Here is a 27,902-nt window from a genome sequence, read left to right as displayed (position 1 = left end):
AAAGCCTACAAAAGAAACCCTTCCAATTAGAGATTAAAGGGAGAATAATATTCTAATAATATTCTCTTCCTGATTGCAAGAAAAAGAAAGGTTTTAATTTTTAAAGAAACTGCTCCAGAATCTGATATAGTTTATATATTTACTTATATTTTAATTATACGGTTCTCCAAACATGTCAGTTGTATAAGAATATGCACATTGTTACTATTAATGTATTTCCACCATATGTCCATTGACAAGAGAAGTACAGTACTGCACTCAAGCACATCACTGAATGTTAAAAGTAAACTAAAAAACAACGTTTACTATTATGAGTTTTGGTCACGTATTGAAGGTTACAATGACTTGATGCTTGTCCGTGTATTTCCTACATTTAAAATACAATTTGATTTTAAATCTCATTTAATGCACACAAATGGTATCACATCGATGATGAGAAATGTGCAATTATTGCTGAAGTATTGTGTCACAAAACAAGTACAATTTACATTTGTTTAATTTATTGGATCTAACTCTACAAGGACTGTTAGGAATGACCACGGTTGAAAGGACCCTAAATATTTCTTGAACAGAGCCATACCAACGTTATTCAGGGTGAGGTTGAAATTGTAGTCGCAGTAGTTCACTGCTGTGTTCCCTGTAGCTTTCTACTACAGCATATTCTTTCTATCATATAATATTTGGGTTTTGACTGGTAGCTGTAATATCATCGGGACATAGGATTTATTTAACTTTCTTATTGCCCAGTTGAATGCAAACTCATTGCACTATATGACACGCAATAGGGAAGCACATACAATGGAACATAATAATGGACAAAATGAAATGCTTCCTTCACTTAGACATTTCGGGACTACCATTTTCTAATTAAGATCTATATGTTGGTGTATATATACACGTATACACACCAGTTCTCCATCATAAGCAGGTCTGGGACTGAATGAAATAAAAAGACCTAAGTCTGAAATGCTTCAAAGTTTGAACAAAGCTCAGACTTTGACCTTGGTTGTGACTTACTATCAGTGCAGAATCAGTGATGGTGAACCTATTGCTTGCAGTTTCCACCTTCACAGGGACCCTTGCTTGCTTATTTTCATCAAGCTTCATTCCAGTCTCACTCCACAAACATAAGGCAACTGCTTATTTACCATAAAGGAAAATACTGCAAGGCAAATACTGACCTATATGCCTAGTTATCTACTTTTGCTTTAATATTATTAACTAGTAAGAAATATTTTTGGCTTACAAAACGTTGGTCATTATTTAGGTGGCCAGTATGTATCATGATGATAAGCTTAGTTCCACTGTTTTCTCATGATCCTCTACATTACTTACAGACACAGAGCTAGATAATCTCTTCTGAATTTACTCACTTAGTCTAGTGGGACCCTCAAATCTGTATGGGAAGGCTCAAAAGTGATAGGATAAACAGGAAGATGTCATTACAGCAAGAGTCAAGCTTAACCTATAAATTGGAGACCTAAGCTGCTTCTAAGTATGGGGTTTCTGGTTGGCACTTCTCCAGTACTGGACAGTTATGTCCATGTTTAGCATTTTGCTTACAGTCATCTTGTAATTAAGTTACATCAATGCCATCTCATGCAAATTGTCTATATAAGAAAAAAGCCATTCAAATGCATTGTGTATCTGTACATGAATTTCAAAATCAGTTAATATAATCATGTCACATTAAATAGCATAAGGTGACAGAGGGTTCAAGTGGGAGGCTTTGGCAGTTTTAGCAGACATCCTTAAATCAACAACATAAATTTTAATATAGTAATTGTATTAGACCAAAGAGATGCGTTAACAGGGTACTGCTTCCACACTATTTACAGAGAGAAGTAAAATACAAATACATTCGTATTTTTTCTAACCTGTTTTTTAAATCTCCTGCAAACAACCCAGCCCAAACAAATCTTTGTTTGTATAATCTACTCCATTTCTAAAACCTCCACTGGGTTAGACTTTCCAATTAAAATATGATTCTTTATGCACATTTCGTAGAAAATGTTTACTCAGACATTGTGCACTGTTTTCTGCAATGCATGGCTTTGGCATTGCAAGAAAATGAAAATTTCAAGGACCTTGTTTAAAGCTCACTTCTGTTAATGATTCACAGACAAATATCTGTTAATTTATCATACAGAGGCAGGGGGACCAACGCATTTTGTGACACTGTTTGGTGACATAAGCAGACTAAAAGTTGCCAAGATTTTCCCAGGTTCCTTTTTTTAGTATTGTAACACGGCAGAAGGAATTAGGATATTCCCTTATTTTTATATGGCGATCCAAGAAATCCCAAGACCGCCTGTTCACCTAGTCTTGGTACCGGTACCCTTCCACCAGCCAAAAGGAATGGCTACCAGGGCAAATTCTACAGTACAGTGGAAGCACACAAGTAAAGCAAAACACTTGCTGTCAAGAATTCACTGTTGACACCATATTCAGTGTTGACACCGTATGTGCTCTGCAGGGGCTACTTCATACTCACCCTGTGAGTATTCTTTGATGGTTGAAGTGCAGGAGGCAAGCTCTTGGAGTGTCCATCTTCCAGTTTTGTTTCACCCAAAAGGAGGTGCTTCTCGAGCTCTGAGGCTGTTCCACAGTGTGAACCAACATTCTCTTAAGTAGAGATGGGTCAGGAGATTGATTTTGTGTTAATGCATCCCAAAGCAACTGCCCAGTGCCTGCCTGGCCCACCCAATGCTGTTCAGAGCTGGCAGATAGTCCACTGAAGTTTTCACCATGGTGGAACAGCATTTGGTTTTGATGGAGATGAGAATCTGGAAAAATGTATTAGGGAACACATGAGAATAACTTGTTCCAGGCAGAGTATCTGCTAAACAGTGCATCACTGGTCTTGATCTTTGGTGGGGTTGTGAACAGTCACAGTAAGAACTGCTCAATGCACATTGATTGTCAAACACCTCCTGATCAGTGGTGGCATTTCCTCCAGGCCTGCAGTGGCAGTTGATTGCAAAAGGTTTCTTTTGCCTCTCTCTACACTGGACCAGTAAAATCAGATAAAGAAGAGATATTGTGGTCTCTAAGTAACTGCTCTTCTGGGGGGCAATTCTATGCCTTTTTAAATAGAAAATTTACCACCCCAAAGTTAGAAAGCCACAATGATATCAAAATTGTTCTAATTTCAGTAAGCAGTTAAAGAGATTTAGTATTATGCTAAACCCTCAGTTTGGGTGACTACTGCTACAATATATACAAACACCAACAAATGTTCAAAATCAACTGTTTATATGAATGTTAAACCAGATAATCTAGAAGAAAGGTAATTGCTATTTAATTCTAGCATCTTTGCAAGTGTCCATTTTAACGACTGTCTAAGGCTACTCAGCTTTATACTTAGTTTTGTAAGTATAGATAGTCTATGTTATACTGAGTTATTATAGAGTAAGACTAATTGAGAGCACTATGGAAATTAAGATTACATATTGATAAATGCCAGGATAACATCATGCTTCAGTAATCCTCATCTGTGCAGCCAGGAAAATTAATACTATTTCTCTACTGCACTATTTTCTTCTCACAGTTTAAATGGAAAACGTATGATCTAGAATCGTTTGTAGTGAATAAAAGGAGCCTGCATGGTAAAAGATCTGACATATTTGTAAACCAGCAATTATGGCATATACCCAGCAATTTGAAATATTTCTGAATTGTTCAGCACATCCCCAAATTGCTCATGTAATGAAAGCACATGAAAATGTTATTACCATTGTTTCTAGTTGTCTTCCATTTCCCACTGGAGACTTTTTTGTCAGCCTAATATATTTTTGTTTGTTTTCAGCTCTGGCTTTATTTGGTTTTGGTCCTGGCATGAAAATCAGCTAATGACACCTTTTCTCAGTCTACAGAGGCTTCCACTGTCTAGCAAGAGTAGATTAGTCACCCAATGCATGATCTCAGAGTAAGATTGGGGGTTGCTGCTTTATCTGTTTATTTAGATTTATTTTAGAGGAGGGATATCCACAATGCAGCTGTACAGGACAGTGTCATCTACACTCTCTGACGGCTACTAATAGTCACTTCATATCTTAAGAATAAACACAATGGACTCTTCACTGATGGGTTATTTTTTTGTCCAAATTAAATGAAGAAATGCAATAGAAATCTGAAGAATCTCTTGCCAAAGGCCCAACATACCAACCCATAGTATTTTTGAGAGTCGAGAGCAGAATTGTCTCAGGGATTAGGAATCATAGTTGTATCATTTATCTCCTGATTTTCAGTGTGAAGCTAGTCAGGTTGGTGATGACAAATATTAACAGAAGCATTACTTAACAGCTTAGAATAGCATACAAAAGGACAGTCACAATCCCCCCACCCCATGCCCCAAATGTTGCTTTATAGATGCTTTGTGCCACGCTGGAAGCGTAGGACAGCTGTAACCCAACTAAAATAGCTCTCAGTTGACTTTCCTGCCTAATGCGTAAGTAGCGCAGAGTTGCTTTATTGTCTGCAGCACCACCACCACAGCCAGGGACAAGCGGGGATAGCTGCAGCATCGCCATCATCAGCTGCTGCCAAAATGATGCCTCGGAAGCACAGACAGTCTCTTAGAAAATGGAGTGGTTCTCAGGATGCTCTGATTCACAGGGGACCAGGCCGGCACATACTCAAAAGAACTGGGAAATAAAGGAGGTTTAGCAAATTAGCTAGTACAAAGAATTTTTATGATAGTGCCCAAATGAAAGCTCATAAAGAATTAAAATATGACAACTGTCATAACAACAGAAAGCATTGTTATAATATGAAACCATCTTACTAATTTGTCGTGGCATCCCTGAGGATAAGCAGGCATTTTGCCTCTCCATTTTCCCTTGTTTGACTGATATCAACCTGAACATCTAGACTGCAGTGCTTAAAATACAAACCATGTAGAAGAATATCAAGCTGTGTACATACAAATTGGAGATGGATTTGCCTATGCAACGTATTGTCTCTGGTATCACAACTCAGTTACCAGTAAAACTTCTGCAAATAAATGTGTCTTGCAGTTTAAAAAAGAATATAATAAAATACATACTTTGAAATGGCAGAGTCTATATAAGCTAAATAAATCTTCAGGCCACAGCAAAGAAAATGATTTTTCTAACTCCAAACCTAATGAAGAAAAGCAGTTTTTAAAGATATTCTTACTGAAGGACAGAAGAAAGTGTAGACAAAATCGGATTATTTGGATCACCAATAATTTGTTCTGGGTTTGCACACTCTTCACAGCCCAAAGAGTCCTCATCCATGATTAAGTCTCCTGAGCATTATTGCAGTATAAGCACATGAAGAAAATACAAAGTTATTAGCATATACTTAAAACCCATCTGAACAATTCATATCCATAGTTGACACACAGGGAAAAACATAGGTGTGTTTAAAGTGAAAATAAATTCTTAAATACAACAGAAAGACGTGTGTGTTCTCTTTCTCACAAAAATTCACAGAGATACTGCTGGCATAGATAGGCGTTTTGAGGGAGGGGAAGAGGTTGTCTTCACTTTCCATTACTCAACTAAAAACCACTGTCAAAGGAACTATATTTCAAAGGCTATGAGGGTTCATGTCATGTCAACATCTAACTCTAAAGATATCATAGAGTTGCTATGAAAAAAATTGAGTAATAAAAATTAAACTTGATAAACACTTGTTAGCTGTCACCTTTTACAGTTTTTATTACATGGATTTGATAAATTTTCTCCATTGTATTAGGCCTAGTGTATTAGGGCACTTATATGCTAAATATACAATAGCTGTGCAAATTTCTTAATTTTCCTAAGACAAGAATCTCTTGACATTTGCGTTTTTCCATTTAATAGTTCGAAACTTCAGCAACTGAAAATTTTGTAACAGACAAAGGTGAAAACTCTGAGCATAACCTTTTTTATAATTAGTGCTTGGTATGATCATGGTTTTGAAAAAAAACAAAATTACGTGTTTTTTTTTTTTCTTAGCTTTTGATGAGAAGAAACTGCTTTCATATTATTTCCCAGATTTATGGGAATAAGAGTTACTATGGAGTAATACTGAATACAGTATTAACTGGGCAGAGCGTATAGAAGAACTGAAAACACACCAAGAGACACAACTAACGCTTCAGACATGCAACTGTGCTTACTTACGATCTTTCTTTTTCCTTCTAACTCTCTTCTCTCAGTTCTTTTCTGGATTTCAGCGTTTCCTTGAAATTAACACTAGGAGTTTCCTCTTTCTTCCCCTCTTTGTCCAAAAGTCTTGTCCTGAGTAAAAATTAAAGCTATTTGTGGTACTCCATCAGTCTTTAAACAGTTTGACTCTTTCCCATTTACTTCTTTTTAACTATTTCTCCTCCTTTTTCATAACAGTTAAAATAAATTGAAAGGGGGGGGCGGGGAAGGTTCATAATTCTCCAGGTGAAGCTGAAGGAAAACAGAAGGGGAGTACTGCAGATGAGATGTCAATTGCTAAAATTACCTTGTCTCTGTGATCAGATAGGCCTTGGATTTATTGAACTACAGGGCATTCTATAAGGTCTACTTAGTTTCTTGCATTTGTTTCCCAGCACTGAACTGAAGGAACCAAACGTTTTGAGCACAGTTATTGATTAATATTGTTTATTGCATATATTGTTCCAGGCACTTAGGGAAAAATGTAGGTACATTTAGAAGAAAATAAATACATAAGTAAGATGGCAACTGGACTCCCTCTTTCCTTCTCTCCCACCACATGTGTATGCATTAGCACAGCTCTGAAAAGCCACCTGGACAATTCATAATGATAGTAGGCACTTAGGAAAAAGTATCGGTATATTAAAAACTGAAGTATATACATAAATAAGACAGTAAGGCAACCTATACATGTATGTCAGCAGAGATATGAAAGCTGTTTGAAGAATTCTATCAGCAGTAAGAGTGCCACAGGGCAACTGCATGGACACACAAATGAGTCAGCGCAAAATAATTTCTTCCCCAAACATTACCCTGAGAGAGCGTGCCTTAGCGATACAAAGGACATACACAGGTCAACTGGGAATGTGAAAGCTCTGTCTGGGAGGAGCACTGGCTGCTATTTTGATAAGAATTTATATCATATCCCCCCCACCCCCCCGATTACTAAATTATATGTGAAATTTTAAGAAAACCTCAAAAATTCAGAATTTCACACTCACGCTTAAAAGTACAGAACTTTGCCATGTTTTCATGTTTTTGTCAGTTTAATTCCTGGCAAGAGAAAAATTTTCTACTGAAGCCCTGTTTTCTGAAATGACCTGGGTTATTAATGTGTTCTAGCCCCTGATGTGGCTGTTACTAATTCTTACTAAAAACATTTTCTAAATGGTTTTAGCTTAATCTCAGAAAGCACCTTCCAACACTGCCCAAACAAAGAATTAGTCTGCAACAGCTACTATTTCTCAGTTCACATGCTTCCCAATTTCTCACTGTCGTCTTTGTGTAGACAACCCCTTCCTAGTGACTGAAACAGATTTTCTGCGTCAAAAATGTCTCTTACTTGTGTTGTAATGAAGAGGTTTCATACTTCAGAGTGTCAAACTGTGTCACTGTAAGACAAATAGAAAACACTTTGATCTCAGAGGATGTCTACACAGCATACTGAAGGTGTGATGACAGTACTGACATCCATTCTAGTTTGAATTTAGCTAGCATGGGTAATGTTAAGAGCCTGCATGTCTAATAAGTATAAACTAGAACCTGATGGGGATGCTCCCTTGGGCTGCTAAGGAGTAAAAAGGAGCCATTCTTCGTGGCTAACAGAGGACTAACAGAACCATCAGACTTTACAGTCTGCAGTTCAAAGAGTGCACCTGTAATGTTAGTACAGGGCAAAACATTTTCATTTCATGTTATGTCAATTTTTATTGATAATGTATTGTTTTAATATTAAACTATTCCAGTCAGAAGGCTTGCCCTATCAAATTCTGTTATGCTGGCAAGATCTTTAAATTTAGACTAGAATGTTTGTTTAAAAAAACTATTAAGGTTTCCTTGTTTCTCTTGTTTATTTACCATATTTCTGGCACTAGTATACAGACAGGGAGATTTCCAGCCAATTGATGCATTATCTTCCTCCTTGTCTTTTTTTGACCTTATAATGAATAACCCAATCTTTTCCCAGTTTTTATATCCTTGTCCAGATTTTGTATTGGCTTATACTTACTTGGGCCCTTTTGTTTCTAAGTCTGTGCAGGCTTGATGCTAACAAAGCTTTCCTTTTATTCCAGCATGCCTTTTTTGGATCAAAAAAACTCCCTTCACCTTAGAAAAGAAAATATTCCAGTCAACAAGTGGCAAATATTCAGTGACAGATATTAAAGTATGCATTAGAATACTTTGAATGTTATATCGCAGTTTCAGAGGTCTGTAACAGTTGTACATTTGTACATGGCCAGTGCTTTTGTGACATAATCAAATGTAAAAATAACACTGTGACTATAATTACAAATAAAACTCAAAGAAAATGTCAAAATTCTTAAACAAAATTTGAACATCTATAGAAAATTTTAAAATAAAATGCTACACAGATTTGGATCAGTATAGGAACACGCTGATCCAACCAGGAATACACAAACTGTTTCCTGATTGTGGGGACGATGAGATTTACTCTTGTTATGAATCAGAATAGAAACATTTTTCTATTTCTATTTCTACCATCTTTTCTGGTAAAATGGAAAATCAAAATTTTGAGCAGGGCTATTAATCCTTACTCTAAGTGTGGCCTGTATGACATGAAAAAGAGTCAGATTCAGCCACCACAGGAGCTGGGAGCTCCACTTGTTTGATGATGAAGAAACAAGTAGATGTTCTCTTTTGTTACAGTTCTAATTCACAGGCTCTGTTAAATCTAGCAGAATACTAATTACCTTAAGTGGATTTCACAGTTGACAGAGACCTTTGCCAGGAAGACAAGCTTGACAAAGGCAATTGAAACTTAGCTAATGAAGAATACTAGATCCACCTTTGAGGAATGTTAAGTAAGTGCTTTGCTTTTTATGAAAGGTACCTCTTCTATAAGTAAAGCAACCACAGAAATGTCAACATTTCATTCTTAGACACCTTGCTAAATCCTGCAGAGGGTTATCAAATTACCTTTAGGTTTTCCCTTTCTGTAATGATATTTATTCGTACAGCATTTCCTTGCAGTGAAGCTCTGTGGACCAATCCTGAAAACGGCACATTCAGTGTTTGCTTAGCACAGCTTAATCAAACCAGTCTTCATATTGCCAATCCCAGTATGGCAGAAATGTCCTCCTTGCAAATGAGGGCTATGCAGGTATGTGTAATTATTACAGAAATGCTTGAAGCACACAAAAGTGCAGATGAGAGCCAAGCCCGTAAAAATGTTCTTTTGTGATCATGTTACTTGAGGAAGCTGAAAATATGCAAATAACTACTGCCTTTGGTGGTACTCAAAAGCTGATACCAGCTCAGAATTAGTACAAAGTTGGGATGCTGTAAAACCTGCTGAGAAATATGGGCAAAGCCTTGCTTGTGTGGTTGGCTGGGTGTTCTGCTTGCAGTTAGGATCAAAGACGCAGTCCAAACGCTTTAAGATTAACTCTCCCTTTTCATACTAAAAGGTGCTTCCTCATTTTAGAAGATCCTGTGATACTGCAGCATTCTTACCTACTACAAGAGTACATTGCTGTGAACCTTGTGTGCTCTTGTGAAGTATTTTCAGGCTTACCTGGATTTTTTCAGGGAACAAAATATTTGGTTTTCAGCACCAGTAAGATGTTCTATATGAACATAAATTAAAGTTGTTCAGGTAGTAGAGAGTTTCAAAGAGTTTCTAAAGCCATAAAGCAGTTTATTTTCTAATTTTTCAGGGTTTTGCTGAAGAAGCCAATCAGAGAAAGATTTCTTTGAAAATGATCTAGTTTAAAGTTTTTGCTCACTCTTTTCTGAATCATGTCCTACACGATAGTTTCAATTATTTATTATAAGGCAATGGTAAAAAAGTGTTAATTAGCAAAGATGAAAAAGACTGACTCAATGGGAGCTCCTGTAAAGGAGCTCTTATTTCTAATGCCTGAGGTGACCACTAATTTACAGCTTTTGATAGCTTGCATGCATGGTTCACAGAATAAATTGGTCTTGGGGAAAAAATACTGTACACCTTATTCACTGTGGTTAATGAAGAAGGTCTAGGTTTTGCTGTTGTTTTTATTTTTTTAGTTCAGGCAATTTAGTTTTGATAAAACAGTTTAACTTGGCAGCGTTAGAAATTAAAATATGCAAAGAAAGTATGACACTGGAACGGTAAGATTTTCTCCATTCAGCTGAAATGCCAATACCCAGCCCAAGAGGCCAGCTCTAAAAATAATCATGATTATTTTTTTTCTTTCTGTGCCAATTTCGGCTAGTCTTTTCCATCTTATAAAAAAATCCAAGATTAAAAAAAGCTTTAATATCCCAAGATCTTTACACTTTTTTTATTTGTCTTAGTGAAAATAAGAGGAAAAATAACACACAATACTAGATGATTATGCTACTAATGGGAATCATAGAGAAGGCAAACTACAATTTCTCTTAAACATAATGCATCAAAATTACCTTCATATTTTGTTTATATGTTTTATTATTTAATCATAGCTAGACCAGCACAACAGTATGAAACAAGTCCTTACCAAAATGAATTATCTTAATCAATTAGAATACTCAGCAAGGGCCAATAATGCAGTGGTCAGTGGTTTAGTTCAACTATTTTTCACTTGTAATCTCCACTGGACATATCAACTGGTTTCTTGAAAGTTACCACACAGAAATTAATTTTTATCAGTGGTGATCTGAACTGGATTTTAAATAGATGTGACTTACATGTGAAGCGTTCTGTCTCTCCCTTTTTTCCCCCCTCTCTGTTTTCTCCAATTATCCCAACTCTTCTAGTCATTCTTAAAAAAAACAAAAAACAAACCACAGAACACAAACAACAAAACAAAAAACAAACAAACAAACAAACAAAACCTCATCCCTAAATTAGTCTCCAAATTTCGTTCATCCATTTTGGCATTTAACCTAGCTAGCTCAGGAGACCAATGTAAAATTTTTAGAGTGACCAATATGGGAGAGTTCCGAGGACCTGAGATGTGCTGCACATCCCTCACGCCAAGGCCTTCAAGGAAAGCAGGAGTCTTCAATGTTGATTGATTTTTTTTTTTTTTTTTTTTTACTTCAAGTCACTGGCTTGGTGTTCTGCTAGTAGAAATGACTGGAATATATTTTTTCCAATGATATCTGAAAATAAGAAGTTTTAGACTGTCTGTTCCGCCTACCCTAACACAGAATCCTGACTGTCCATCTACTCTCTTTCCCAGTTCTGTCAATTTTGCTTATGCCTGAATTCTTCATGTTGTTTCACATCATCAAAGCTGTGCAGGACCAATTCCTCAAACCTCCAAGCGAATGAATTAATGTGAAAAAGTCACTCTTTTCTTAATTCTTTGTTTAGATCTTTCAAGCCTTTCAGATCTTCCTCAATTAACACCTTTCCACTTAGCCTGTTTTCCTTGCTTATTTGTTCATTTTGTTGTTGTTTTCTTTCTTAATGAGATATTAATTGACAGTCTCTGTGATGTTTCTTATGCTTCAAGCCTTTTTTCATCACCTAACGAGCCTTGCTGAACATAAAACAAGAACAATGAACAAAGTCATTGTGAGAGTTAAACCAAAAAGAACTATAAAATGGTAAAGCCCAGAATCAACAGCAACACATAAAAGATTAACATGACGCGGCTGTTGTGAAGACTTCATTATCACCGTGTTCCTAGTCAGAACAAAGGTGTGAAAGGATGGGAAGGTTTAACAATTTTAGAGTGTGATATGAAAATAAATTGAGGTACTCACCATCCACCCTAAATTGCTATGGGCTTCAGGGCATTTAAAATCTAGGAACAATTAAAATCCAGATTATTCAAATACTTCAAAACTAACAGAAATAATTCTACTATATGGATACAAAGGTAAATTTCCTGGTGTAAGTATCTGAGGTGCCTCTCTGCACCTGGAAGCTCAGGTTTTTGAAAAGATGTTGTGGTATTTCTTGATTTTACTATTTTAATGACAGGAAGTAATGATCTTCATTTAATTGTCAATCTGTTCTTCAGAGATGTATAGATTTTTACCATGCTGGAAAATAGTTTGGATATTTAGCATTACTGAAGGGAGACAGACTTTTACAAAGGGTGATTCTCCCCCTTATCTTATAGAGGCTTCCAGCCTTAATTTATTAAACTTTATTACGCTCTATGCATTGATTAGAGAGCCTAGGAGACCCACTAAGAGTAGATGCCTAGTTCTTACGTATCTGAGGCAGGATGTCTTGAATTTCATACGTGTTACCACATGCCAATATCTGTGAAAATTCATGCCTCCTTAAAATCACCTCCTCTGTTTAAAACAAGCAAGCAAATGTTTTTTTTGCATATTTCCATGTCTTCCCGTGCAAAGTCTTTATTTTACCAAACAGGGCAAGGACCAGAAGGTGACTTTCAAAGAAACAGTGAAAAATAACTTGAAAGTACAAACTGAGAGCAGAGGATATCATCTGCTGGTTTTGAGGAGAGAGCATTTTCTTACATTGATTCTTTTCTCTTTGACTTTCTGGTAGCGTCTAAAATGTGGTCATTCAGTTTTAGAGATGTGTTCTGGAAGTAGGCTTAACCAATCAGGAAATTAGAGTCCCTATCATGCAGCTTCACTAGTGAGTCACAGAGGGGGTGAAACAGAGCAAAGAGGGATTTACTAAAGATAAAATTTAATTAAAAGTAGAGAATATGAAATATAATAAATATTAAAATAAAGAAGTGCCTTCTGGGGCAGGTAGTGACATGAACATGGGATTAATTTTAATAAGCTGAATAACCCTTCACTAATACGAGTACTGAGGTTAGAATCTAGCCTAAGCATTTGAATATTTTCCTTGGTTCAGATTATTTGTTTCATATCTGTGAAAAGGTCAGCTTTTTCTATTCTAGCTGCACATAACTCTGAGAATTGTTTGGTGAGCAAAAAGAAATAAGAATGGAAAGTCTGCATTTCCTAAGGAGGGGGGAGAAAAGCCCCTTCTTAAGGACTTACTTAACTAACTTAAGTAAGTTCTTCAAAGTTTCACTTGAGAAGACACTGGCATACCAGAAGACACGAAAAAATAAGTTAACTCATGTTCATGTACAAAAGTGGTTGGCAAGAAAAACTAAAATGCAAGACATATTATGCAGATATTTTTTTTTTTGGTGAATGACAGTTACAGATTTACATAAGATTAAAATAACCTTTAAAATTAGGACAGCCAGGTCACTCCAATGTGCTCTGAATTACTGAGCTAATGATATTCTTATCCCTCCATGTCCTCTAGGCACTGCCTTTGAAAATCTGAAACTGTGCAAGAAAACCTAAGTCGAAAGAGCTTCCCTAGGAAAAGCACGCCATACTTCTCTATTGGTGCTACATCTGAAAACAAAATGTACTTAAGTAGATATTTAAAGCCAGATATGCCTAGAGCCAAAAATAAACAAAACGGCCATTATTTCATATTACTCTTCCATCTGCATTTTGGACCAGTGCTTTTTTATGCAGACAGAGATTTGATTGTGGTGCATATGCTTAATATACTATAAAGAACAAGACTCTGAAGTCATCAGTTAGACAGCAGTAACGAAATTAGCAAATAATACTTAATTGATTTTCTGAAAAGTATAGTCAAGATCTTGTCACACAAGCTTTTATGGTGTACCTTTTATGCTGTACTACTAGTAAAAACAAACCCAAACTGGATTAAGTGGCCAGCTGGGTATACTGACCGCATAATTGAAGACCTGAGCGGTAAACAAGTATTTTAATTATCTCGAACACTAGAGAGTCCAGGGGGAGAGGGGAGGAGTGACCAGAGTACATGGTATTCTGGCAACCTTCTAAGGATCTAATTGTTGCTCGAGACTATAAATTAGAGCGATCCTAAAGAATGTGAAATCACTCATGTTTCCCATTTCGGATTTTCACATGGATGCCAGAATCCAGGCTACTAGTTTTAAATAAACAGGTATGCAGACTTCCTTACTTTCAGGACAGAAATTTTAACTCTGTAGTATGAGTCTATATCTTTCTCCTTTGTGCCTCCTATGTGTGGCAAGCTGTTTTCATGGCCTTTTAATGATAAAAACTGTGACACATTTTTGCAACATTTATATATGGTTACTAGATGTGATTTGTTTAAATTTACCATTAAGCAAATTATTAGTATTGTCTAGGAGCATCTCTTGCTATTAGAGAACACTTCTAACCACATATGAATATATATGCTTCCAACCTGTATACATCTATAGGTGTGTATTTCTTAAGTAGTTTGAGTCAAACACTTAAAACGTACGACACTCTTTGTAGTGGAGTGATACAGGACTCCACTACAGGCCTCTAGGATAAATGCTTCTCAGTATTTTGAGCAATGATTTGCAAGTAAGCATAAAATCACTGCTGATAAAATTTATGGCTGATGCAAGGATTGGTTGAGTGGTAAATAATTATAATCAGGCCTCACATTCATCTGGTATGATTTGGATTACAACAGTTATATTTATTTGACTTCTGTTGGTTTTGGCTCTGCTCTGAGGCAGCCAGACGCGTGCTAGCTCTGATTCAAAAGGCATACAGATGCAGTCAGCCTAACAAGTGTGTTTGAACTCTCAGCAGTGTTCATTAGCTTATTGAACACACCGTCCTGCTACTCGCGACTGCACAGCTTCCATTTTGCTGCTGTCTGGGTCTGGAGTATTAGTAGAAAGCATTTGTGTCTTCCTTGAAAATCCTTTCACCCTGGATAGTCTGGCTCATTCCAGCAAGATGAGTTTTAAAAGAAGAAAATGCAGTGTTTTTCATCTAATGAAAAGGGATTGAATCCTGGATACAGCACAGGAGGCTGAGCTAAGGTTTCCAAGGACAGGAGTCTATTGTGGGGATTATATTGGAAAAACAAACTTAGGTATGGGAAAATGAAATTAAAATAAAGCTATCTTGCAGTCTTCTAAACTCAGAAATAATGGACAGGAGCAGTTAGGCGGTGTTAATCCTTCTAGGTAGCACTGAAGATACCAATGCTCAAATGTTGTATTCTGATTTCATGTCCACATTAAAAAAGAAATACTGAAAAATTATGAAAATGAGAGTCACAAATACTAGACAAAATCTTTATAGTGAGAAGAAAAGATCTCAGCCTCTGTCTTTTCAGAAAAAGCATGGGGCAAAAGCTGATTGTAGAATTATATATGTGAAAGCCAAGAAAATACTGAATTCTGAAAGGTTCTTTTTTACGTCTTAGAGAAAGGTGTATCAAACGCCTCAGTACCATCAAACAAAAGTAAGAATGCCTCACACAGGTGGACCAGCTGAGGTTATTTTAAACTAATGACTTCAGAGTAGGTTGCTGGAGACTGTAAAGATTTACTCATGTATATATACATTTGTAAGCAGTGAATACGATTAACTATGAGGCAAATGAAAATAGAGATTCTCTGTTTCTTTGGGCAAAGTACCTGGTAGTAGCTGAGATATAACATCTTTAGTACAGAAGAGTTCAAACTAAATTATCTAATGCTCCCTTCTATGTTTAATGTCCATGAATTTATGTATTCTTATGTTTGAAGAGCATATAAATGCATCGTTTACAAGAGGCAGCATTTTTATGTTTTAATGACACATTTATCCTGAGTATGTTGTGTGTATGACCATATGCATTAGTATGAATATATTAGAAGTACTGCAGCAATATCATGTCTCCCAGATGTAATATTGCAACATGTATTTGCGTAAGCTCTTTAACTATGGAACATAGTAAATCTTCTTCTCTTATCAGTACAGATTTGCAGAATTTATTTATATACGGGTCTATAGAGAATAAGAGAGTACTGCAGGCTCCATAAAAGTTATGCTTAATGACAATTTTGATTGCTGTGGTTTTCACCTTAAATTTTAGGATTAAATGTTCAAACCTATCACTGGAGTTGCTTTAAAAATCATCTAAAAAGAATAGATTTTCCCATAGGCCTATGTAGAAATAGAACTATGTTGATACGTGACTAAATACGAAGTTAGATTTTTAGTAAAAGAATTTTGTTTGCTTTGCTCACCATAAGGGGAAATGTCAAAAGGCCTGATAAACTAAAAAAACCTGCCACTCACCGACTGAAAATTAGCTCTTTTGAAGTTGCTGCAGTTCAGGCACTCTTAAACTCAGGCATCTAAAACAAAAAAGTAGCTACAGTTTAAAATATTTTCCATTATATAAAAGTCCTTATTAGTGGAGTCTGTACTGATATTGACACACACATGATAAATATTAATAAGCCACTAAGAGAATAAATATCTGAGAAGATAGTAAATACACAGTTTCTAAGCAACTCAGTCATGATTTTCCTCCCCAGGTTTCCATTCTAGATCCATGTTCCTCATTCATTTTACCTCGCTATTATATTTGTCATTGACTGTTCTGCAGTGGTATGTGAATGGAGTTTTTGCCCAAGATCTGTAAGTTCAGACACTATATACTCAGTTTTAGTACAATCTGTGATCAGAAAAGACATATAAAAAACTGGTTTTCATTTCCATTTGGACTGTGCAGTACAATTACCAAAGTTTGGTCACCTCAGACATTACATGCTGCATCTCTGTGCTACAGTTTCCTTATTTCCTGAATGCTTCTTACAATACCCTTCTTCATAAAATATTCTACGACTTTAAATGAAAGGTGAAATATAAAAGTATTTAATTCAAGAGAAAGGCTGGAAAGCTGCAGGGTAAATCTGCCATTCAAAGGGAACTTGGCAAGCTGGAAAAACCTCATGAAGCTCAATAAAGAAAAACACAGAGTGTTGCACCTGGGATGCAGTATCCCCACGCACCTGTGCAGTCTGGTGGCTGATGAGGTAGCACACCACTGAGTTGTCCAGAGAGACTGGAATATGCATCTGAGATTTCAACTGGGCCAGGCCCTGAGCAGCCTCATTCAACTCTGGAGTGGAACTTGACTTCAGGGTTGAAGTTGCTTTGAGCTGGGTGCCAGATCAGACATCTCCAGAAGTCCCTTCTGAAGAAAATATATTCTCTGTCTCTATCTCAGCGCAGTTTCTTTCAGCATGGTACTTGGAAGAGCGGTCCTCAAAATTTGAAAGTGCACACTTTCTCCCTCTTATACCCCCTCAAAAACAAATACAGTAATTTAGAGTGTAAAATGAAGTTATTGTCTGCTCATTTTATTGGTTTCTGATCTCTTAAAAATACAACTGAAAAGAATGTCTTTCTTCTATGATTAGATCTAAAATGCCATGACACTACACAGCAGGTTGCTCTTTCTCAACTATAAATTTTATCACTACTACTTCCCAAGTTCTCTACTAAAAATGGACAGCTTGTGAAATAGTTCAACCTGTCTGCCTTCTGACAGGTCTTCCTACAAAAACCGGAGTTATCCAAGAACACTCTGTAGCTGTCATGGCCAACTATCACTCCACAAACCTGACTTCTAAAGAAAAATCCTTTGGGAATCACAGAATAACAACAACATTAGCCAGAAAGTCCACCTTTCTGCAGAAGAGCACACACGCGGAATTTATTCGTGTGTCATAACTCTGAATTTGGAAAGAATGTTGCTTCCAGTTTTATATGAACGACCAGATTGCTGCAACCATTAGAATACATCCGCACATTTTTTTTTCAGGAAAACATAGGTAAGGATCAGACACAGTTTAAAAAAATAAACCACAGCAGAACCTTACCACTAAGTAAGTTGTTTAGGAGCTATTGATAATGACAAAAATCAAGCATACAGGTTTTTTAATCTACTGCTAATAGTAATAATAATATTGATAGTGGCGATGAATACTCAAATACTGTTATATTCTCTCATTGCACTAGATATGCTCTATAATTCGGACACCTTTACTGGAAAATCCAGGTCATACAAAGAAATACTGATTTTGTGTCAGGAAAATTGCTCATATAGTAATACACTTATTGACTTAAGAAAAAATGCAAATGACTTTTATAACACTTAGAAGATTGTTTGACTTAGTATCTCTCTTCTGACATAGTAACCTTTCTACAACTATGGCAATATATAAATGACGGGGCTGGTTTTCTTTGCTTTTTGTTTTTTTAGGAAATATAAGGTTAAACAACTTAAATTTCGGTTTCAACAAGTAGTTATATTGGGATTGCTGGATATGATTTTAAGCCTATGAAGATTTCCGCGTGTTCCAATATTTCTAAATTGCTGGAACCTTAGAAATTAAATGTACGTTTCTTCATGGTTTCCCTTCAGTTTTCTCCATCTGTTTTTTTAAGTGCTCCAACTTCCTTTAGACTAAAGATTTTAAAATACAGCCTGCTTTTCTAGAGTTTCTGATGTCAAGTTTCTCCAGAGTCACATTAACAAATTACAAATACGTAACGCGCTTTCAAAGTACATAAATTTGGCATTCCTTGAGAGAGTTCTCTTGCCAGTACATTAATTAGGAAAATGTTCCTTATGACTATCTATTTAAATTACCAATGTTTAATTAGCTATTATTGCTGAATTAAGGATTGATTTCTCATATCACTATATATTGGTCCAGGCTTTCACCCATCATAGCCAAGTTTGCTCAGATGAAAAGCACAGTGAGAAGGTGACCTTGAATTCTGGCGATGCTTGATGCCAGCTGATCCGATGCTTAAAGGCCAGAGGAACACAAAAGTTGTTCCTACTCATTTTAGTTGCCAACAGCAGATTAAGATAGTCCAGGTAGACCTATCAGCTTCATGGAGAAAGGTTTTCCTTTTTTTTAAGTTATTATGACAAGTTCTATGCCTTCAAACTTTCTCCAAAGATACTTTTGCTGCAGAGCTACTGTGCTGAAATTGCCTTTGTTGCGAGGGGGATTAAGCAGTGCCAGTGTAGTCCATTATTGGATCCACTGACTTCTGCACTAAAAGAGTGTTCCCTGTTTTTATGAGTTGCCTCCAAGTCTACTGAAATAACTACACTTCTACAAATATTTGGATGTATACCTTCGGGTTTTTTTTCAGTAAAAACTGAATGGATCTACAGGCAAAATAATCTATCTCTTAAGGTTACAAATTAGCAAAAATCGCACCACAAGTATTTCTGAAAACAAAAAAGACACAGTAAAGAAACAGGGATACTGGAAAGTTCAGCAACCTTCTGGTTCTCATGTTTGTGCTGGTTTTGGCTGGGATAGAGTTAATTTTCTTCATAGTAGCTAGTATGGGGCTATGTTTTAGATTCACACTGAAAAGAGTGTTGATAATGAGGAGATGTTTTGGTTGTTGCTAGGTAGTGCATACACTAGTCAAGGACTTTTTTCAGCTCCCCATGCTCTGCCGGGTACACAAGAAACCAGGAGGGCACACGGCTGGGACAGCTGACCCTGACTGACCCAAGGGATGTCCCACACCATATGACACCATGCCCAGCATATAAAGCTGGGGGAAGAAGGAGGAAGGGGGAACGTTTGGAGTGATGGAGTTTGTCTTCCCCAGTAGCCGTTACACGTGATGGAGCCCTGTTTTCCTGGGGACGGCTGAACCCCTGCCTGCCCGTGGGAAGGAGTGAATGAATTCCTTGTTTTGCTTTGCTTGTGTGCGCGGCTTTTGCTTTACCTGTTAAACTGCCTTTATCTCAACCCAGGAGTTTTCTCACTTTTACCTTTCTGATTCTCTCGCCCACCACACCAGAGGGGAGTGAACGAGCAGCTGTGTGGGGCTTAGTTGCCGGCTGGGGTTATACCATGACGTTCAAAACACAATTTATGGGGAAGGCTGGCTGGATTAAAGTAAGAGCCAATTCTACAGAACAAAGACAAAAAGCTCCACTTTCCAAACCATGCTAAAGAACATATACTGAGATCATATTATTCTCTTGAGCTACCAAATACCCAGGCTAAGATTTTACTGCCCACAACATTAAGCAGTCATTGAAGGCACTCCTGACTTCTGTCCAATCCTACTGTGCAGCAGACCATAGACCTAAACTCTCAATCATAGTTGTCCATTTAACATTTCTGCTTTCGCCAAATTTGTGGTTTAGACATGATTAAGAAATAAAGTTACAAAACCAATGGAAAATAGGCTGGCATTGTAACGTTTCTTGCCAAGATGAAACCAAATACTGCAAAATAACACTCAAAAAGAGTCAGATGTTTGAGTCTGTGCTTTGGACTTCTATGATTTAAGGACTAAAGGTGCTTAAGTTGAAAAGATGAAAGGGGGAAAGGGAAGGGGAAAGGAAAGGAATGGAATTTGTGTGTACTTACCCAAGGTGGCTGATACGCAGATAATGAATGCATCATGGAGTCTTTTTTTTCTTTTGTCCTAGCATCAGGAAAAAGCAAGAGCCTTTCATTTCCTGATAGGAAATTAAAATTAGTTCCACCCAATCGTGACCTTTCACTAGCTTAACTTCCCCTGAACCCTTCAGTATAATTATTTAAAGAAGGTGATGAGTAAGGATAGTATCTAATATAATGAGGTCTATATGCATCATCTTCCATACCAACAAAATGATAATCTTTATAACGAACTTACTTGCGGTGCTCTGTATTCCCATGGTGGGAATATAACAACTGCATAAATTGAACATTGTGTCTAAGTTGCAGCTTCTCAGAAAGCAAAAGGGATGAGCATCTTTAAAGTACTTGGAGAACTGAAAGAGCTGTATAATCAATGTCTCCCCTCTTAAGTTGCACGTGATGAATGGAGAATAATAAAACAATAGAAGTATCTGATGTTAGAATTCAGAACCCATCACTTCACAGGTTCACAATCATTATTTGATCTACATAATTATACTGAATATCTCAATCAAACTAAGAATAATTAAATAAGAAAATGGTCTGAACTTCATTTCAAAGAGGACTTGGCTACAGTTAGAAAATATTTTTGCACGTCTATCTTGAAGTGTATGACAATGTAAGTATAATTACATCTAAAAATTACATAATTTTTCCTAAAACCGCGGATCTAATATAGGCAGAGCATAAACAAATAGTTAAAAAGTAGTAAGGAATCCCCCTTAAAAAAAAATCCCTAAACTTTCGGGTTTTCCTAAGGAATCGGTTCCCCTGTTCATTTCACTACTAAGCTGTGGAAATAGTGGTACCAGCACAGGAGCAAGAAGGGCAGGGAGCAGTGGTTAGAGATAAGGACATGGCAGCCAGTACTGCCTTCAAAGAAATGCACGTAGCACCCTTCTTCAGGGGCAGAATTCAGTCCTTGGGAAGAGTCTGTGCTCCTGATCTAAATTAGACAGCTGCTAAAAACCTCCTGTGCGTGGGCTGCACCGTGACCCCAATGCCTGTAAAAGCACTCTGGCTACGACCACTTTCACCCCTAATCTGATCCCTGAAAACCAAGCCTTAGAAGATGTGTAAAGTACTTATTCACTTCTGAACACGCTTTAAAGCTATCCCTTAGAGCAGATGGAGTTTATTTTGTAATCTCTTTACAGCAGCTGAGCAGCAAAAGAAATATACAGCAGTGCAGTCCAGAGTCAGTATCTCCCTTTAAATTATTTCAAATATTATAAAAATTACTTTGTGTCTAATAGAGGCACCTCTTCCTGTGAAAAGGGAAAGGTTAAGTTACTGTCAATGACATTTGATTAAATATTTGCTAATCAAATTTATTTTTCATTAATGGATGGATTTGTTAGTCTCTGCATCTCAGTGATAGCCTCAAGAACTCAGCACTAGAAAATCTTTGATTACCCTTTTACAGATTTATAAATATTTTAGTGATCTAATCAAAGTAAAGGAACAATGGAATATGATTTAGGTAAGTATTATAAAAAGAGCTAGTGAACAGCTAGTCTTTCTTTGCACAATCTTCTTCTGAGTGATTCTGAATAGGAATGAATTCCTTAATTTCAATCAGTTTGGAAATAATTTATGAACAGAATAAGGGCAGACATTCTTGAATATGTTAATTTGTATAAGTTGTTTCCCCAGTTCTAGTAAATGTTAAAAATAAAAATCTTCAGAAAATATATCCCCATTTGAGCCTGAATTTCTCTCTGAGAAGAATTGACACAATCTAGAAGCCTCATTTTTTTCTTGTTTTTACAGAAATTGGAGCAACTGAAAATGAAGAGTGAGGGTGAGGGAGAGGGAGGGTCTATACTACACACTATTATAATATATATTAATTATAGATTTTAATTATGCCTCTATACTACCATTCTTATACTGAATTTTTGTTTTATTTAGATTTAATGTGTACTTGAAAAGATGAACAGAAGACTTGATGATGTACTTCAGTTACCACTTGTTTGAACATAATATATGCTTTAGTTGATTTTACTCACACTTTAGGTTTTTTATGGTAATTGCCTACTTATCCTGTTCTTGTCAGCTAATCAGGAGTAATTATTACATCTCTAATTGACCAACAATAACTACTGTATCTTGTTTTGTTAATTAAATGCTTGTTTAGGAGAATATTTAATTTGCTGTAATAACTTTTTTTTTCTTGGTGAGCAAGTCGACATAACTTTATTATTATTCTGCCTGTATAAGGCAGTGCATGCAAAGCTCCTAAGAAGATTATGTATAACACCTTATATCTACCATAAAAGGGCTCAGCTGAAGCTTATGTTACTGTTAAACGCCTTGTAAAAGGAATCTGTGACAAAGTTTCAGTTACGATATGGAAAGCATTCCAGCACAGAAAAAAAATCAAGAAAATAAGGTGATTTTCCCCATAGATAATATGTTAGGGATCCTGTTTCAGGCTAACTCCCAGCTTACATAGCCTTTAATGAGATCCCAAAGAAAACAACGTATCATCGAAGTCAGGGGGTCCTTGTTCATAAAGCAAAGGTGACAATTACCATGAGTCAGCAGTGTCCTCAGGCCCCCCCTAGGAACATTAAGGGACTTCAGTCATCTGGGAAGCTGGACTGAAGCAGAGGAGGGAACCAGGAGACCCTCCCCGGCCACTCTTCCAGCACACAAGGTCTTCAACAATGCAGGTGCTGCCACTGTGCACAGAAGAGCGGCAATAATGTACAATAATCTCTGGGGAGGTGATCCGAAGTTGCTCATGGAGGGCAGCCTTTATGCCTGCCTCAAAGCAGTGTGTGGAAAGTCAGGTGGCAGCCTCAGGTGTAGCACAACTGAATGACATAATTTCACATCCAGTTCCTACAGCTACCACTTCTTACCACGGGCACGACGCCGATTCGGCATTGCTTAGTCCTCAGATGTAGCAAATCTGTGTGTAGGGATGAAAAAATTTGTTCTAACCACATCTTACTGTAATTTAGTTTCATGAGCTACACACATAACTCACAAGGTAAAGAATTGTATAAGGAACAAGAAACTAGGATTCACATACTGCTGACTCAGTAAACTGAGGACTGCATAGTTTCTTTAAGTGCTTGCTCTACAGAGTTAAAGGTCCAGATTTGCTTCTGTTGTTTCAGAGTTCCTAAAAAAGCGCACTTTTGTGTCATTCCACAATGCAGTGCAATTTATGTAAGCTCATGAACCAATACAACGTATGCAAACTCGGTCTGTTGACAAAAAAGAAGAGGTCAGTAGGCATTCGGGACTCCACAAAGCATTATCTGAGAGCTACAGAACTACAAAATTAGGTTCTTCATTTTTTCCCCTAATTATTCTTAATGATGTAAAAGAGGAGGAGTGCAATGTTTACCTTAGTCTTACAATTTTTGAGGGCGGCGGGGGGTGGGGTGTAAATCTTCTTTGATACATCCAAGGGCTTTTTTTCAGTGAAGATGATCTTCCTGTGAAAAAGACAAGGACAGTTCTTTCTTACAGAAATTTCTACAAATAAGTCTATTACAGTAGAAAATGTGGCCTAAGAAACATGCTTGGCACAAGGTTGAGATGATTTAAATTGTGCCATATGTAGCGTAATAAAATCTTATTTTTTTCAGAATAAAATGAACTGTTCTGCATGACCTTGGTCAAACCAGAATGTTTTTTGCTCGTAATAAACTACTGGTATTGTCTCTGAGAGGCCACACCTTGCATAAGCAGTGACCTTCATTTCCCTTTCATCAGCCTGGGAAGCACAGAGGTCCCTTAGAATATATGAATACTTTTTTTCTGCTATTCTGCAAGGACTCTCCTTGTTTTCTCAAGCAATATTGGAACGTAATATTCTGTAGTTCATAGTAATTGCACATCTGGTGAAATTCTTTGGCCCTTATGCTTTGAATATCATATTTTAATCTGTACCTTATTTAAAAGGGAGAACCATTTTGGAATCAAAAATAAAGCAGTACCGCTTCACCTCATGTGTGATGCTTCCATAGATCAAGTTCTGGCACTGTATGGGGTTATTTTTGTCTGTTGGTATGTCAGTTTAGCTGTGTAAGGGCAGCTGTTTATTTTAAGTAATACGTGATCCTTGGAATCCATCCAAGCTACAGCACCTGTAGCTGGTCATGTGCTTACAGAAGAGGGGACCGTTGTATTGTTCTTTACATACATCCTTGGTCTCGAACATTTGCTACCAGGTTTGAGCAATTTGGCCTGTTCTTACCTATAAAGGTAGAAGAGCACCAAGCCTGTTTCTGAAAGACTTAAAAAGAAAATAAATCCAGGATCATTCTAGTAGCTAGCATAGAATGAAATTCGAATATTTAAATAAGTCTGTATTGTTAAATATCATACTGAGTTGGAAACAGCCGGTTTGAATATGTAGAAGCTTTAAAGAATGTATGGGAAATTATATGTGATTGGGAGAGTGCTTCAAAGTGCTTTTTGGCACAACACACAATTACCTCATACTAACTAGGATTCAAACTACAAATGATTAAAAAGGAAGCTGGAGAATTAAGTGTGAGCTAAAGGGGGAACAAATCCTGGTAACTAAAGCAAAGGTTCACAATACAGGGGTTTATCAGTATGAAGTAGACTAAATCATCCCTATTTGGTCTCTTTTTTTAAACTTATTCAAGGAATACCAAAACCGTTCAGGACCTGCAGCTCAAACCACGCTTACCAGAATATCTAATGGGGCTGGTTTAGGAGTTTTTAATCAAAAATTGAAAACATTTCTAGCATTCCTGAGCTGATTTTAAGAGTTGCAGAATCTGCTAGTGAATTCAACACCAAATTAAAGGTGACTGTGCTGAATCTAAGTAGAAGGATTTATTCAAATCACTTGATTTTTTTAAAGAAACAGTCAGATTTGGTTAATTTGGTTACTAATTAATAGTAACTCAAGCATCTGTAGTTTTTGCACACTTATACTCCTTAGGTGTCATTAATGTGTAAGTTATGAGCTAAATCTACAAACTTGTCCCTCCCCCTACCGGTCAGCCAATTAATATCTTACTCTTGTAAGGTTTGATGCTAATATATGTTTAAGCAGGCAATGTAGCTGAATAAAATAAATATTAATAGATCTAATAGGCATAAACACCAATCTCCCACTTGTTCAGTCGAGAGTGGCTGACTTGAACACAAAGCTCAAAAAAGGCTTGTGCGTAAATAAGTAACTTCAAAAGAGCATTCATAAAAATTTGGATTCAAAATATCCAGAAGAGCTTGTTTTCATGCTCAGGGTATCACTACATTTGAAGCTACACAACATGCAGAGCCAGAATTGAAAAGCTGAAGGGAAAAATTGCTGGGATAGGTGAAAAGCAGCTATTTCTCATTTTATATTGAAATTAAACCATTTGGGGCCTGAGTCCTTAGGCAATTTTCTGCTTAGGAATTCATTTAATGCTGTTGTTATTTTTCCCTCAAATTGATGAAATAAGACCATGGAAGACATTATACTTTTAAATACTCCTTTCATATGTGGAAAAGATCAGAGAACACCAAACTCCTCCAGATCTGATTTTCTGCTGGAGCAGAAGAGAATTTCTGTCCAGATCACAGCTGTACGAATCATAACCATTCGTTCACAGAGTGCAATACTAACTCTGACAGTCCATCTTACAGTAGACAGGTACAATGGTTTAGTAAAACCATCACATTACCTAAGGGTCACCATAAGTACAAAGCATAGTGTCCCTTTAGAAATTATCCCGTGAAGTCAAAACGTGTTTTCAAAGCAAAAAAATAATATACTGTTAACTGAATGAGATATAATACTCTGAGCAAAACCATCGCTATGGCAAAACAAAACTCTGACATGGACTTAAAGAGAGATTTTCGGAAGCAATCACTGCCAAAACAAGCTAAGGATATCCTTCTAGGCTAGTTTTTACCACACTTCCTCAGAGATTCCCCAAACCAAGCATGATGGAAATCAAAGCAGTACTGTGCATTTCTGAACCAGCACCATTACAACCAGTGCTGAAAACAGATCTTGGCCCTGAATAATTAAACATTTCTTTGACTGGAGATAAAGAGTACTCTGACTGTAAGCCTAAGCGCAGTCATAAACCCATGTATTTCCAAGGCTTGCACACATTCCGTGTTGTTTTAAAACACATTTTCCACAAAATGTAACAGGTGGTATTAGTAATCGGGGAGGGGGGGAGATAAAAGATATTTAAAATTTGAGATACAGTAAAAAAATATTTTTGTCATTTAGTCTCTTGTTTCTTCTTCAATTTGTCCCATATTAAACCATGAAAAAAGAACAAAAGGTTTTGGAAACACCAGAAAGAAAGGAATTAAATAGGAAGTAAATGAATGTGACAGTGGTATAGTTCATTTTAAATTGGATCACAGTAGAGGTACTAAAGGTAACTATTATATATTATTGACTTACTGAGATGCAGGATCTGATGCTCAAAAGGGTGCTAGGGCATTTACTCACAACTTATGGATCCATATGAATTCCAGTGTTACTCAGTCCAGTGCCCAATTGTTTATCATCTCACTAGAATTTGGAGGACATCCAGTAACTTCAGTAGAAGCTATGCAGATGTTTCTAAGGATGATGTTTGTGCAAATAAAAAGGTGGTTTTCTTTCACAAAAAGAAACAGGATGTTTCAACAGTATGGTATGCAAGTACATACATTTTATAAGCATAGTGATATTGGCATAAACTAAAAAGCAAGCTAGTTTAGTGTGGTCTATAAACCAGTGAGGTTTTGACTGGTCAGTTTTAGATATCCCTGAAAGAACGTAGGAGTGGTGGCACTTTATTGTTTACATACTTTACTCCCACCTCCTTTACTGATTTTTCCCAAATATTTGCCCAAAATGTGTCCTAACCTCTCCTTATCCTGGTCACCTTTCTTTGTATCTTATCAACTTTTACTGTGCTATCCCTATAGTATCACATTTTACTCTACTGTTTCGAGAGGGCGGAGTGGATCTGCACCCAGTGTTCAAAGTGAGGTGACATGGCAGCTGCGTGTATAATGGCTCACAAAACTGTCTGCTTTATTCTCTTTTTTTCTAAAAATATTTGGGATTTTTGACCACAGAGGAAACTTAAGCTGAATTCTATAAAACTCTTTCTTACAATGCTGACTAACGAGATTCTCAGCGTAAGAATTAACTCACTACCTACCATTATATATGTTAAATTGCCATTATTTCTCTTCCTACATATATCAACATGGATCTTGGTCTGCTATTTTACCACTCAGTCCCTGAGAGTGCTGTCTGCATCTTTGTTGTCATTACCCTTGTCTTCATTACCCTGAATAAGTTTGCAAACTGTGTCACTTCACTGCTCATTCTCTTTTTCAGATGACTGATGAATATGTCCCCGTGGGACTCCATGGTGATTTTCTTTCAGCAAGAATACTGACCATTAACTCCTACTCTCCGTACTGTGAGCTGTTTCTGTGCGTGGTAAATGTGCAGAGTGGGAGGCTTCTTTATATACTTGCACCTTTTAAAAAAGGATTCCATCTAACTTATAATTATGTCTAATACATAAATGATATTTTAATGATATAAATA

General features: G+C 36.8%; 2 long non-coding RNA genes across 2 annotated transcripts; both read right to left on the bottom strand.

Moving 5' to 3' along the window:
- Positions 1 to 3,576: 3,576 nt before the first annotated feature.
- LOC142056908 (uncharacterized) lies at positions 3,577 to 9,432 on the bottom strand. The gene is made up of 4 exons (XR_012660467.1): positions 9,096 to 9,432; positions 8,167 to 8,264; positions 6,135 to 6,251; positions 3,577 to 4,646 (listed from the first exon to the last, which is right to left on the bottom strand). It is a non-coding gene; the product is annotated as an uncharacterized LOC142056908 (long non-coding RNA).
- Positions 9,433 to 11,744: 2,312 nt separating this feature from the next.
- On the bottom strand, positions 11,745 to 17,035 carry LOC142056907 (uncharacterized). Its single transcript, XR_012660466.1, has 3 exons — positions 16,898 to 17,035; positions 16,179 to 16,237; positions 11,745 to 11,893 (listed from the first exon to the last, which is right to left on the bottom strand). It is a non-coding gene; the product is annotated as an uncharacterized LOC142056907 (long non-coding RNA).
- Positions 17,036 to 27,902: the final 10,867 nt, after the last annotated feature.

The sequence above is a fragment of the Phalacrocorax aristotelis genome, chromosome 4, assembly GCF_949628215.1.
Source record: "Phalacrocorax aristotelis chromosome 4, bGulAri2.1, whole genome shotgun sequence".
In the NCBI taxonomy this organism is placed as follows: domain Eukaryota; kingdom Metazoa; phylum Chordata; class Aves; order Suliformes; family Phalacrocoracidae; genus Phalacrocorax; species Phalacrocorax aristotelis.
Note: the sequence above shows the minus strand (reverse complement) of the source record. Positions and strands in the feature narration are given on the sequence as shown.